The sequence below is a fragment of the Mustela nigripes genome, chromosome 3, assembly GCF_022355385.1.
Source record: "Mustela nigripes isolate SB6536 chromosome 3, MUSNIG.SB6536, whole genome shotgun sequence".
NCBI classification, from domain to species: Eukaryota; Metazoa; Chordata; class Mammalia; order Carnivora; family Mustelidae; genus Mustela; species Mustela nigripes.
The window spans coordinates 163,968,948-163,981,909 of record NC_081559.1 but is presented as its reverse complement, the minus strand read 5'-3'; the positions used below and the strand labels follow the sequence as shown (position 1 = coordinate 163,981,909).

Here is a 12,962-nt window from a genome sequence, read left to right as displayed (position 1 = left end):
CTGAACAGGTAAATTAAATTTCAGCTATAACATATACATGAAAAACTTAGCTATAAAACATTATGAAATACTATTGCCATCATATCTTTATTATGTCAACAGGAATAAAAAATAAACAAAAACACTTACCATATGATTTATAAATAAGGCAAAATATCATTACCTACTACTGACTGAGTCTTCAACTGTGTGACAAAGTGCACACTAATTGGAAGGAAACAAATCTGGAAGCTGAGAGGACAATTAAGCAGATACCAAAATATGGGGGTTCTGGGTGGCCCAGTTAACCATCTACCTTCAGCTCAGGTCATGATCCCAGGGTCCTAGCATCGAGGCCCAGGTCCAGCTCCCTGCTCGGCAGGGAGTCTGCTTCCCCATCTCCTGCCCCTCCTCCCACTCATGCACTCTCTCACTCTCTCAAATAAATAAATAAAATCTTTAAAAAAAAAAAAAAGATATTGAAATTTTGGGGTAAGAAACAAACGTGAGAGCAGTGTGAACTACCGTATTATCAAGAAATGGAGAGAAATAGACTGATTTACGAGACACTGAGAAGTAAGGCTGTTAATACTTGAATGAAGAAGTAGAGGAGGACTCCAAGTCTGGCTTGGACAACTGGAAAGAACCATTCCTTGATAGAAGAAACACATGAGAAACACACTTGGAAAATAATGAATTCAGGTACAGACAAGGTGAATTTGAGGTGCCAATTATTACATGCAAACAGAGATTTTTCAGTAGGAACTATATACGTGGATCTGGAGCTCCAAAGACTAATCTAGCTAGTGAAATCATATCTGTAAATCAGCAACATGTACCCAGTATTTGAAGCTATAGGAGTCCATAAAATCCCCCCCAGGAAATTGTTAGAAGAAAAGGAAGAATGACCCCTAATCAAAATGGTCTTTCTCTTTGCACTAGCAAGCCTTCCAAGAAAAGAAATTCAAAATAGATTTTACTTTCTTTTCTTTTCTTTTCTTTTTTTTAGAGATTTTATTTATTTATTTGACAAACAGAGATCACAAGTAGGCAGAGAGGCTGGCAAAGAGGGAGAGAGGAGGAAGCAGGCTCCCCGCTGAGCAGAGAGCCTGATATGGGGCTCGATCCTAGGACCCTGAGATCACGACCCGAGTTGAAGGCAGAGACTTTAACCCACTGAGCCACCCAAGCACCCCCAGATTTTACTTTCTAATCAGATTTTAGTAATACAATTAAATCAGAAGTTTCACTGTCACTATTTGTCAGAAGTGAAATAAGGCTCATCAGTAAACTGGAATTGAGTTGCATGAAAATCAAAGGGAATGTATAAATATAAAATATTGTCAAGGATCTCAGGGCAAAGAGTGATGGAAATATAAAAAATTATATTCTGAAATATAAAATATAAATATATGAAACATAAGAAATAACTTGCTGTGGAGAAATATTTTTATTTGAAGCATATGGATAATTTGAATTTTAAAATGTTCTTTAGGGACACCCGGGTGGCTCAATTGGCTAAGCGTCCAACTCTTGATTTCAGCTCAGGTCAAGATCTCAGGGGCGTGAAATCAAGTCCCATGTCGTGCTCCATGCTAAATGTGGAGCCTGGTTAAGATTCTCTCTCTCCCTCTCCCTCAGCCCCGAGCTCCTTTCTCTTTCTTCCTCTTCTTAAATAAATAAATAAATAATGTGTTCTTTAAAAGTGAATTTAATTGACCAATAAATTATTTCGGATCATATTTACTAGACTTGAAAACTCTAATAACTTAAGAGTATGTCTAAAAGCTATTTATTTAAAGTTTAATAGTACAAACATATATTTATTTAAAACTTCTTTTAAAAAGCTATCAAAAATGTATTTTATTTCCAAATAATTTTTACTCACCATTTATCCCCATAATCAACTTTCCCTATGGCCCTCCTTACTATCTGATCACCTCTGCTAATATCCAATTTACATTGCCTCTCCTGAAGATCAACTGAAGTGTTAATCTACCTTCCATTATCATCTGTCAGTGATTATTCTTTTTTTTTTCTTTTTTAATTTGACAGACAGAGATCACAAGTAGGCAGAGAGGCAGACCAAAAGAGAGGGGGGCGGGGAGAAGGATCACTGCTGAGCAGAGAGCCTGATGCAGGGCTCGATCCCAGAACCCCGGCATCATGACCTGAGCCAAAGGCAGAGGCTTTAACCCACTGAGCCACCCAGGTGCCTCTGTCAGTGACTATTCTTTATATAACTTTCCATTATTAGTTCCCCAGTCACCTGCCAATCAAATGTCAGTTTCCCTTAGATTCCTCCTCTAGATATTCAATCACAGGGTGCCTGGGTGGCTCAGTCGGTTAAGCATCGGGGTCTTGATTTCAGCTCACGTCATGATCTCAGGGCTGAGTCCTACACTGGGCTCTGCATTCCCAGCACAGAGTCTGCTTGAGATTCTTTCCCCCTTCTTTTCCCTCCCCCTCTGCTCCTCCCCCTGCTCACATGCTCTCTCTCACTCACTCTCTCACCCTCAAATAAATCAATAAAATCTCTAGTCAGTCTTTCTCCTACTGCTTTGTTCTCTGTATTGCCCAAAAGATAGATCCCTCCCTCTACATCAATGCGATATACTTTCCATAGTTAAACTACCATTACATCTCTCTCTTCTTGCCTACCTTTTATAACCAATCCTAAACCACCTCTCACACCAATACAATATTACTCCATTTTCTCTGGAAAGTCTAATCCCTTCTTCCAAGAACAGCAACAATTACATAGTGCTTATGCAGTTTATCTTTTTTACTCATTTGTTTGCAAGTTTGCTCTGCCATCTTGAAAAAAACATTGTCACGGTGCTGAACGGCAGCAAGGAGCTGGATCAAAAGACAATGCCTCTTCCAGAATAAGATGATAAATTAACAGTAAATGAGGGGACCAAGAGAAATAGAGTCACTTAATAGTAAAATATAAAGAGTACTAGATTAGAAGTGTTCAGCATCCACGGCAGCACAAAATTGACATGAGTTACCCAAAGAAAGCATCATGGGGAGATGATGCTTAAATCCAGGAAAAAAGAGTAAATGTTCATCAGATGGATAAGAGTTCAGGGTAGGAGCAGGATCTAGGGGAAAGCAGAGCTGTAATTCAGATTAAAGTGGCAGGGTAAGCAAAAGCTTAAGAGATAAATACAAATAGTGTAGCTTGGCTGGGGCTTACAGAATGGAGTGAAGCACATGCCTTGAGTTAGGCAGGGTACAAATCAGAGGACACTTTACGCCATTAGAAACTCCAGGAGTCATGATGACTTCATGAGTCATCAAAAAATGAGTCGTCATTAAATAGGTTTTAAGCAGAAGGTAAAATAATCAGATTTGCATTTTACAAATATCGCAATAGCAATATGTGAAGTATGTGTACGAGGAATCGAGACAAGAGCAGAGAGATCCATGAGGAAACTGACATTAGTCCAGGTGAAAGAAAAGCCCAAATAAGACCACAGTTAGTAGTTCATAAAGGTAATGAGGAAATGACCATCTCCAAACATTGTGAGTAGAGATGGGTAATAGAGAGACCTAAAAGTATTCCTGGTTTTTTGGTTTAGGTGACAAAGTAGATAGTGGTGCCGTTCAAAATTTGAAAGTTACAGAAGGAATAGATCTAGGGGTTGTTCCAGTGATATAAAATACAGAGCCTGTTCTGACAAGTAAGATTTAGTGCTATTCTAATATATTCATTGAAAGGGAATTAAAAAGACAGAGATACTTCAAAAGAAGAACCTTATATCCTTTCATTTTTTCCAATTGGGTCACATTTGATTTATTTAGATATACAAAAAAAAAAAAAAGCATATATTTGCATATACAACTTGAAGAGTTTAAACATATGAATACATCCATGAAACCATCACCACAGTGAAGTTAACAGACATATCTGTCACCTCGAAATGTTCCTTTGTGACCCCTGATGTTTTTTCTTTTTATGGATCAGGATTATTTTTTACTTGAAATTTAAAAAAAAAAACATTGTTTCAGGTAAGAGCTCATTTATTCTTTTGCTTATGTTTGAAGCTAAATATTTTCTTGGGATTGTTTGAAAAAGAATTGGGTGAGATTTACTGTGTATTCTACCTAAAAAAATAGAGGAATTCATAACTATTTCTAACGCTCCTCTCACATATTGTCTGTATTCCCTTCCCTTTGTGCTCCCCTACCTAGTGTCTTTTTAACTATGCTATGTTGCAGTTTTGGTGATATCCTGAATTTCTTTATCTATTAAACTACCATATAGTCCACTTTTATGATTAGAATTCATTGCAGATGCTATTATTAATCTTCCCCATACAAGCTAAGTAAAATCTATTGACCCTGGTGCTCATCTTATCCACTGACAAGGAGCTTACTTCATTTATTGATGAAGATATTAGGTACTGAGCAGGATTCTTTCTTTCTCTCCAGGTGGTTAGGAGCAAGTAGACAGCAGTAGATAGCAGGCTTTCAAATGCACATTAACCAAGTATTTGTTAACAATATGCCATTCATCAAGAATACCTATGCACCTGTTATATATCAGTAATCTAAATATATTTTTTCTTTTCTCCAAAATAAACACCTAAAAACCATGTACCTCTCACACATTTTTAGGATAACATTTACATTTGAAGTTTAAATAGTTAGAAGGATGCATTTTCAGATACATTGTATATTGTAGGTATGTTTCAATTACATTTTTATCAAATCCTGGAGCTGCAGATTTACCTCATTCATTATATGGAAAATGCTTACTACATATCCTATTTGGAAAACCAGGCCACGTTGAGAAACCATTAGACAAATATGTGTTTTTTGGGTTTTTTTTTCCTCAAAGTGTCCAACTTCATTTTTAAATTCAAATAAATGTGGCATTATGGACCACTACGATCATCTCACATCAAAGTTCTAATTCTAAAAAAGAGACATAAGGAACCAGAGTCCCACCAGAAGTCCGCTTGCCTTATAGAAATAAACGCTTCTCCTTTCTATTTTTCTTACAAAATCTCTAACTGCTTTGCCCTCAAGGAACTCTCCCTCAAGACAAGACATTGTAGAATTGTCACTTTGTTTCATGCCCCAGAAATTCTTACATCCTGAGGCAATCCATTATATAAAGACTAGATTCACATTAGGTAGGGTTAAGGAGCAGGCGTTTGATTTGAAGAGCATAAGAGCAATTATAAAGAAGTGAGTTAGAAAGAAAATTCCACAAAACAGAAATGTTCTCAGGTAGATCCATTTTAAGAAAAAAATGAAAGATACATATGGAAATTTTTGCCCTTTAAGTTATTCACACTCATCTACTCTCCAGAAAGCCTTCCTTCCACAGCCAAGTGTACACTACCTCACTCTCAAGCCTACTGCCATATACCTCAGAGTATAAAGTGCCTATGGAATCATCCAGAGATTCCTGAAGAGAAACAATCCCAACCTGTAACTACAACAGATTTTGTAAGCTTCCTAGCTCTTCTAGAATTTTTACCAACACTGAATCGTGCTCTACAAGTGATGGAAGTGGGGGCGGAGCCAGGTAAATAACTATAAAAGATGCCCTGTGGAGAAGGAAATGAGCTCATGTAAACTTCGCTGAAAATGTCTTTCCTTATGCTCCATTTGCAACATGATTTTGCCTCCTCCCATGACGGTGATATGAATGAGTTAGTATAAAATGTCCTAAGGCTCTGTAAGTTAGACTGTTTCTCACAGTTCCTATATTATGCTGTACCATTAGGGAGGCTGACATCAATGAGGGAAAATAATTCTTCCTTTTAAATTCAACAACCATTTCAAATAATATTCTCACACCTTCTACATCATTGAGCCTAAAGGCTTAAAATTGAGGATCCACCTGATGCAGTCATTGGCTTAAGGGTAGTCCTATGAATTATAAAATTCTAATAATTAGAATTATATAGAATTATAATACTTCTAATAATTAGAATTATATAGAGTTTTAATAATTCTAATAATTGGAATTATAACTAGCTGCTACCCAGCTCTCAAATTCCTATGAACACAGTTTACTAAAACTGTGATGCCCTCAACACTGTCATGTTCCATAAATGTGGGGTGGGATAAAAACCAAAGCTTAACGCACAGTGTACTAGATACAGTAACGTAGGAGAATTGATGGAGTTTCTCAGTTCCTTCCTAAAAATTATTTAAGCAGTAAATATATTTGGCTATGTGAATATACTTTCTGGTACTTCAAGCATTACATGAGTTATCTATTTTAAAATTTTAATTTTTAAATTAAATTTTTTAATTTTAAATTTTACAATTATAAAATGTTGAACCCAAAAAAGACCTTAGAAATCACAAACTGATGTTTTCGTTTTACAGCTTTTGAAACCGAAGCATTAAGACATGAAGTGACATGTCAAACCAAAGTCATACAACAGCAGGACAGAAACAAAACTAGATTCTTCATCTCAATTTATGCCAGCCTCTTCCTGGAGAATGTTAAGTGTTTCCTGATATACTGGTATGTAGTATTTCTATGACATTTAAAAGAAAATTCATATCTGATATGCTTGCCTTGGGCATTTGGGAACTGATTGTATATTGCACCAGCACACTAGCTAAAGACTTGCCCATAATCATAGTGACCTGAAATTTTTTTTTAATTTTATTTATTTATTTTAAGTAATCTCTACACCCAGTTGGGGGCTCGAATTCACAAACCCAAGATCAAGAGTTGCATGCTCTTCCAACTGAGCCACGCAGATGCCCTGTGAGTTGAAATTTCTCAAAAAGAAAGAACTACCTGAAGGACTGCAGAAATACCCTAATCATTAGTTTATCTCTCAGTGCACAGTTAAAAAATTAATTGTTAAAATCATTCATATAAATGATACTTAATGATACGGTTATACAGTAAAAACGTCTATATTATTTCACTCTTAACCATATGACATAATGAACAACATATGTCAATATATTTTAAGGGACTTATTTAATGATCATTTGCTTTTACAATCATTCTAAAAGTTATGATTCATTCTGCTTCAAATCTGATAATTTATAGTAAAGAAAAAATCCCATCTATTATATTTGTAAATTAATATAATTCTGAAAAATGTGTATTACTTACTTTCTCAAAATGAGATATCTTTTAAGCAAATAATAATATATTTTTCCCACCAAAAAGCAAAAGAAAGAAAAAATTAATGTTGCCATCCTTCGAAGCTTAAAATAATCCTCATTGTAAATTACCTTTCATGTCTGCCCTATTAGAATCCCCAATCTATGATTATAAAATAATTTCTTCCTTATGAAGTCATTATTTTTAAATCTGAACTAAATATAAAGCTTTAATTTACAGGGGGTGTCATCTTAAGAGGAAATAAATAAAAGCAATATTTCATAAAAACATATTATATTGGTATTTCCATATGTCCTGCACTACATTTATTCTTGCTGAATCATGAATCATGTGCCTCAAAAAAGTTAATTAATTGTTAAGGATGGCTCCACATGAAAGAGCCTCAAAATTAAAACAAAAGACTCTTTTATCTTATTCTCATAGAAGATTACTAAAATTATTTTAAAATGCTTTATAATTAAATTTTAAGCTATAAAATACTTGTATTCTCATTATTCTACTTCATAAAAATAGTCTGAACAAATTTTACTGAGCTTAATCCTTTGGGGCTATGATAAATCAAAAAGTATATTCAGCATCTATTGAGATTAAAAGCCTCTTCTATTACATAAGGCAACCAAGCATACATACAATGATCCAATTTAAAAAGAGAAATTAAAAATACTTTTTTCACTTAGAATATGGACAACCTTTATACATATCATACAAAGGAATGCTTCCTCAAGTAGATTATGAATAAAAATGTAGAAAAACTAATAAAGAAATCCAAAGTTATGCTCTTTGAGCTAAAATCTAGATTATTTTTTCTTATGTTTCATTCCCCTAATACTTCCCTCAGATATAAGAAAAAATACAAGAAAAATGGGAAATACTACTTCCGGCTCCTTCTTTCTTCCACAAACCATCCACCAGGCTAATCCACAACATACAGAGTTCTATAGTTGACTACAATAAAACAGACTTTCAACGGGATTTCCAATTTTTCACTGTATTTAATTTACTAACTAAAACTTTGCTCAGCATAAAAAAAAAAAAAAAAAAACACTTTGCTCAGCATAAAGTGACTATACCTTAGAAGCCGGAAAATATATAATCAAGCCTATAATCTGATTCATTAGAGACTTCTACTTGTGGCCTAAATGGAGTAGCAAGAACAAGATTTCTCCACTTGCCTAGCAATCAAACATAATGTGGGAAAACATATAAAGAAGTGGTTTTCAAGACACTGGGCATCAGGCAAAAAAACCCACAGAGATAGCTAAAATATGGGAAACAAATAGGATAAGCTCTCTAACTGCCCCCAGCTTATAGTTTGAGAGACTTTCCAGGCAGCAGTTCGCTTGGCAAACATCCTCAAGTGAAGAGAACAAACTGAAAACAAACACTGTGAGGAGGCCAGCACAACTGCATTTCACAGGCCAGCTTACCACAGAAGAAAAAACTGTAGAAGGAGAACCCCATAGATCTGCAGGGATTCCCTTCAAGTATTCAGCTGGTAATGATGAGTGAGCATGCATGTGAAAAAAGTCATACGAAGGGTTAGAGAAAACAGTGATGTTTCTACCACCAAAACTGGAAGAACTGTTAATTCACGTTGAAGAAACACATACAAAATTGTACTCAGAAGAGAGTGAGGAAAACACATATCATAATGAGAATAATCAATCAAAACCAACCAAAAACTGAGACAGAGATGTTGAAATTAGCAGAAAAGAACATCAAAACAGTTATTACAGAGCATTTGTTCTGTATGTACAAAAACTTATGTAGCTCATGGAAGATAGTTTTTAAAAGTCCAAAATTGAAATTTAGACATAAAAACAATGTCTGAGATGAAAAAAATAAAAAGCAGATATGATATTGCAAAAAAAAAAAAAGAGTAAACTCAAAAGCACAACAATAAAATATACTTAAAATGAAAAGCAAGAGAAAAATAAAATGTGGTTTAATGAAAAGAACATAAGTAATCTGTAAAACAACTTCAAGCGGCCTAATTAATGTATGAGTAATGAGAGTTCCTGAAGGAAAAGAAAGAAAAAAAGAAAGCCCAATAAAAATATTTGGTATGTGGTGTGGTGAGCACTGTGTATTGTGTAAGACTGATGAATTACAGATGTGTACTCCTGAAACAAATAATACATTGTACATTAAAAAAAATTTTTTTTGAAAAAATAATGGCCAAAATTTTCCAAAACCCTACATAAACTATAAACTCACAAATCAAAAAAGCTACAAACACAAGAAAGATGAAGAAAAAAAAATACAAAGAAACATTATAATTAAGTTTCATGTAACCAGTGATAAAAAGAATTATCTTAAAAGCCATTAGACAGGGCACCTGGGTGGCTCAGTGTGTTAAGCCTCTGCCTTTGGCTCAGGTCATGATCCCAGGGTACTGGGATCAAGCCCCGCATCAGGCTCTCTGCTCGGCAGGAAGGCTGCTTCCCCCACCCCTTCTGCCTGCCTCTCTGCCTACTTGTGATTTCTGCCTGTCAAATAAATAAATAAAATCTTTAAAAAAAAAAAAAAAAAAAGAGGAAGAAGCAATTAGATAGGGGAGCCTGGGTGGTGCATTTGGTTGAGCATTTAACTCTTGGTTTCAGCTTAGGTCATGATCTCAGGATGGTGAGATGGAGCCCCACAGATGGCTCTATGCTCAATGTGGAGTCTGCTTGACTCCTCTGCCCCTCTTCCCCACCCCCACCCCATGCTCAGTAATAAATAAATAAATCTTTAGGGAAAAAAAGCAATCAGAAAAAAGAACATTGATATACAGAAAAACAAAGATGAGAATGGTATCACACGTCTAATTGGAAACAGTGAAACAAAATTTTAAAATACTTAAAGAAAACAACCCTCAGTCTAGAATTCTATACCTAGAAAAACGTTTAAAAAAAAAAAAGCAAAATTTTCAGCAGAAAAGTTTATTCCTCATCAGCAGACTCACACTACAATAAATATTAAAGGAACAACTTCAGGCAGGTAAAATATGATACCATACAGAAATATAGTACTATGAGAAGAAAGTAATAATATTAGAAATGATAAAGACAACAGTAAATAGACAATATTTCCTCTATTATTTAAAACTCTTTAAAAGATAAATTTTCTAAACAAAAATGAATAACTGTGTAATGTCAGGTTATAAAATAAGTAAAAGTAAAATATATCATGCTTTATGTTAATAAAGTCCAAAAGAGTAGAAATGGAAATACAGTGTTGGAAGGTTCTTATACTATATTATACACAAAATGATATAATATCAGTGAAGACTGATAATGAAATTTAAAGATTTATACTACTAAATTTATACTACTATCCTGAAGCAATTAATAAATAACAAAATGAAGAAAAAACAAAGCTATAAAACACAGTCACAAAGCTAACAAGGCAATGAAGGTGATAACCTGGATCATAAAAAGTGCTTGACTAATTCAAAGGAGACTAAAACAAAAAGAGAACAAAAACAAAAATCAGATAATACAAGTAGAAAAAAGGAAAATGATATAACCAAACAAATCATATAAGAAATCATATTAAATATAAATTATCTAAGGCCCCAATTAAAATGTAGAGATTTTCAGGTTGAATAAGAAAGCAAGGCCCAATTATACGCTGTCTATAAAGAAAATACTTTAAATAGGAAGACAAAAATTAATCTACAGTAAAAGAGAAAAATGTAAACCAAAGTTGGAGTGGCTTTATTAAGATTAGACAAAGTGGATTTCAGAGCGAAGACTATTACCAGGAAAAAAGGAAGCCATATAATGATTTTAAAGAGGTTAATTAATTAATAGAAACGTAATAATCTTAAATGTTTATGCATTTGAAAACAGAACTTAATAAAATACATAAAACAAAACCAAAAATACATAGAACTGCAAAAGGAAGGAGACTAATTCAAGTATAGTTGTATATTTCAATATCCTTCTCTTAATAATTGAGAAAATAAATAAGCAGAACATCAAAAAGGATATACTAGACGTGAACAACTGCATCAACCAACTTGACTTAGAGTACATTTAAAAACACTCCACCAGGGGCACCTGAGTGGCTCAGTGGGTTAAAGCCTCTGTCTTCAGCTCAGGTCATGATCTTAGGGTCCTGTGATCAAGCCCCGCATTGGGCTCTCTGCTTAGCAGGGAGCCTGCTTCTCCCTCTCTTTCTCTGCCTGCCTCTCTGCCTACTTGTGATCTCTCTCTCTCTCTCTGTGTCAAATAAATAAATAAAATCTTAAAAAAAAAAATCCACCAAAAAATTAAAGAACATATGAATACATATCCTTTTCAAGTATACATATTTACCAAAATAAACCATATACTGATCATAAAATAATTATGAATACATTTCAAAGGATTCAAAGGATTCAAAGTATGTTTAGGACCACAATAGAACTAAATTAAAAATCATTACCATAAAGATCTCTGGAAACTCCCTAATATGTGGAAAATAAATAACATACTTCTAAATTATTCATGTATCAAAGAAGAAAAGGAAAACTTGTATTTTTAACTGAATGAAAATGAAAGACAACATATCAGAATTTGGGGGATGTCACCAAAGAAGTACTTAGGGGAAACTGACAGCATGTAATAGCAATATTAGAAAAGGAGAGACATTTCAAAGCAAAGACCTCAGTTCCCACCTTAAGAAACCAGAAAAAGAGAAAATTAAAGCCCAAATCAGCAGAATTAAAGAAATAATAAAGATCAAAGATGAAATCAACAATTGAGAAAACCAATGAAACAAAAAACTAGTTACTTGAGAAGATCATTAAAATTAATAGATTTCTAGCCAAATTCAGCAGGAAAAAGAGAGAAGATGTAAATTACCAATATCAGAGATGAAAAAGGTAGCATCACTATAGAATCTACAGATACTAAAGAATAATAATGGAATACTGTGAGCAGGTTTATGCCAATAAATATTACAACTTATGAGGATCTGAAGAAATTCCTTGAAAAACGCCAAAGCTCATTCAAGAAAGAATAAATGACTTGAATAATTCTATACCTATTTAAAGAAATTGAAACTGTACTTTAAAACCTTCCCAAAAATTAAACATCATGCCCAGATGGCTTTCCTGGTAAAATCTATAAAACATAAATACCAATCCTACAGAAACTTTCCTAAAACACTGAAGAGAGGGAAATACTTCCCAACTCATTTTATCAGTACAGCATTACTGTGATACCAAAAATCAAAGAAACATATTATAAGAGGAAAACTACAGACACTAACATTCATGAAGCAAAAACTATAAATGAAACTTTAACAAATCATAGATAAAAGGGTTAAACCATCATAAGCAAATGGGATTTGTCCCAGGAATATAGTTGGTTTAGCATTTCAAAATCAACCAATGAAGTTCATTACTACATTAATAAGGAAGGAAAAACATGATTAGTTTCAATAGATGGAGGGAAAGTGTTTGATAATTTCCAGCATATATTCCTGATATAAAAATAAACAAATAAACCAAAAACATCTCTCAGCAAATTAGGAATAGATAGCATCTGTGAAAAACTAACAGCTAATATAATACTTAGTAGAGAAGGACTGAATGCTTCCACCCTAAGATCAAGAACAAAACAGGGATGTATGCTCGCATCACTTCTATTCAGAACTGTGCTGGAGTTTCTAGCCAATGGAAGTAGTCAGGAAAAGAAAACTAATCCGGTAAACCAGGGATAAAGACTAAGGGGATAAAATGGAAAATCATTAATTCTGGGAAAAACAAAACAGTGAGAAACAGGAAACAGTGAGAAAATGTGGAGAAATGAAATCACACAGGAGAACAAATCCCCATAATTATGTTTTAGTAATGTATGTACAAACATCAGCTTCTTATTTTAAAACTGCC

At 34.0% G+C, this 12,962-nt stretch overlaps 1 protein-coding gene across 45 annotated transcripts in view; it reads right to left on the bottom strand.

Moving 5' to 3' along the window:
- RIMS2 (regulating synaptic membrane exocytosis 2) overlaps positions 1 to 12,962 on the bottom strand; it is a 600,488-nt gene that overhangs the window by 460,443 nt on the left and 127,083 nt on the right. The gene's annotated exons all lie outside the window — the stretch shown is intronic.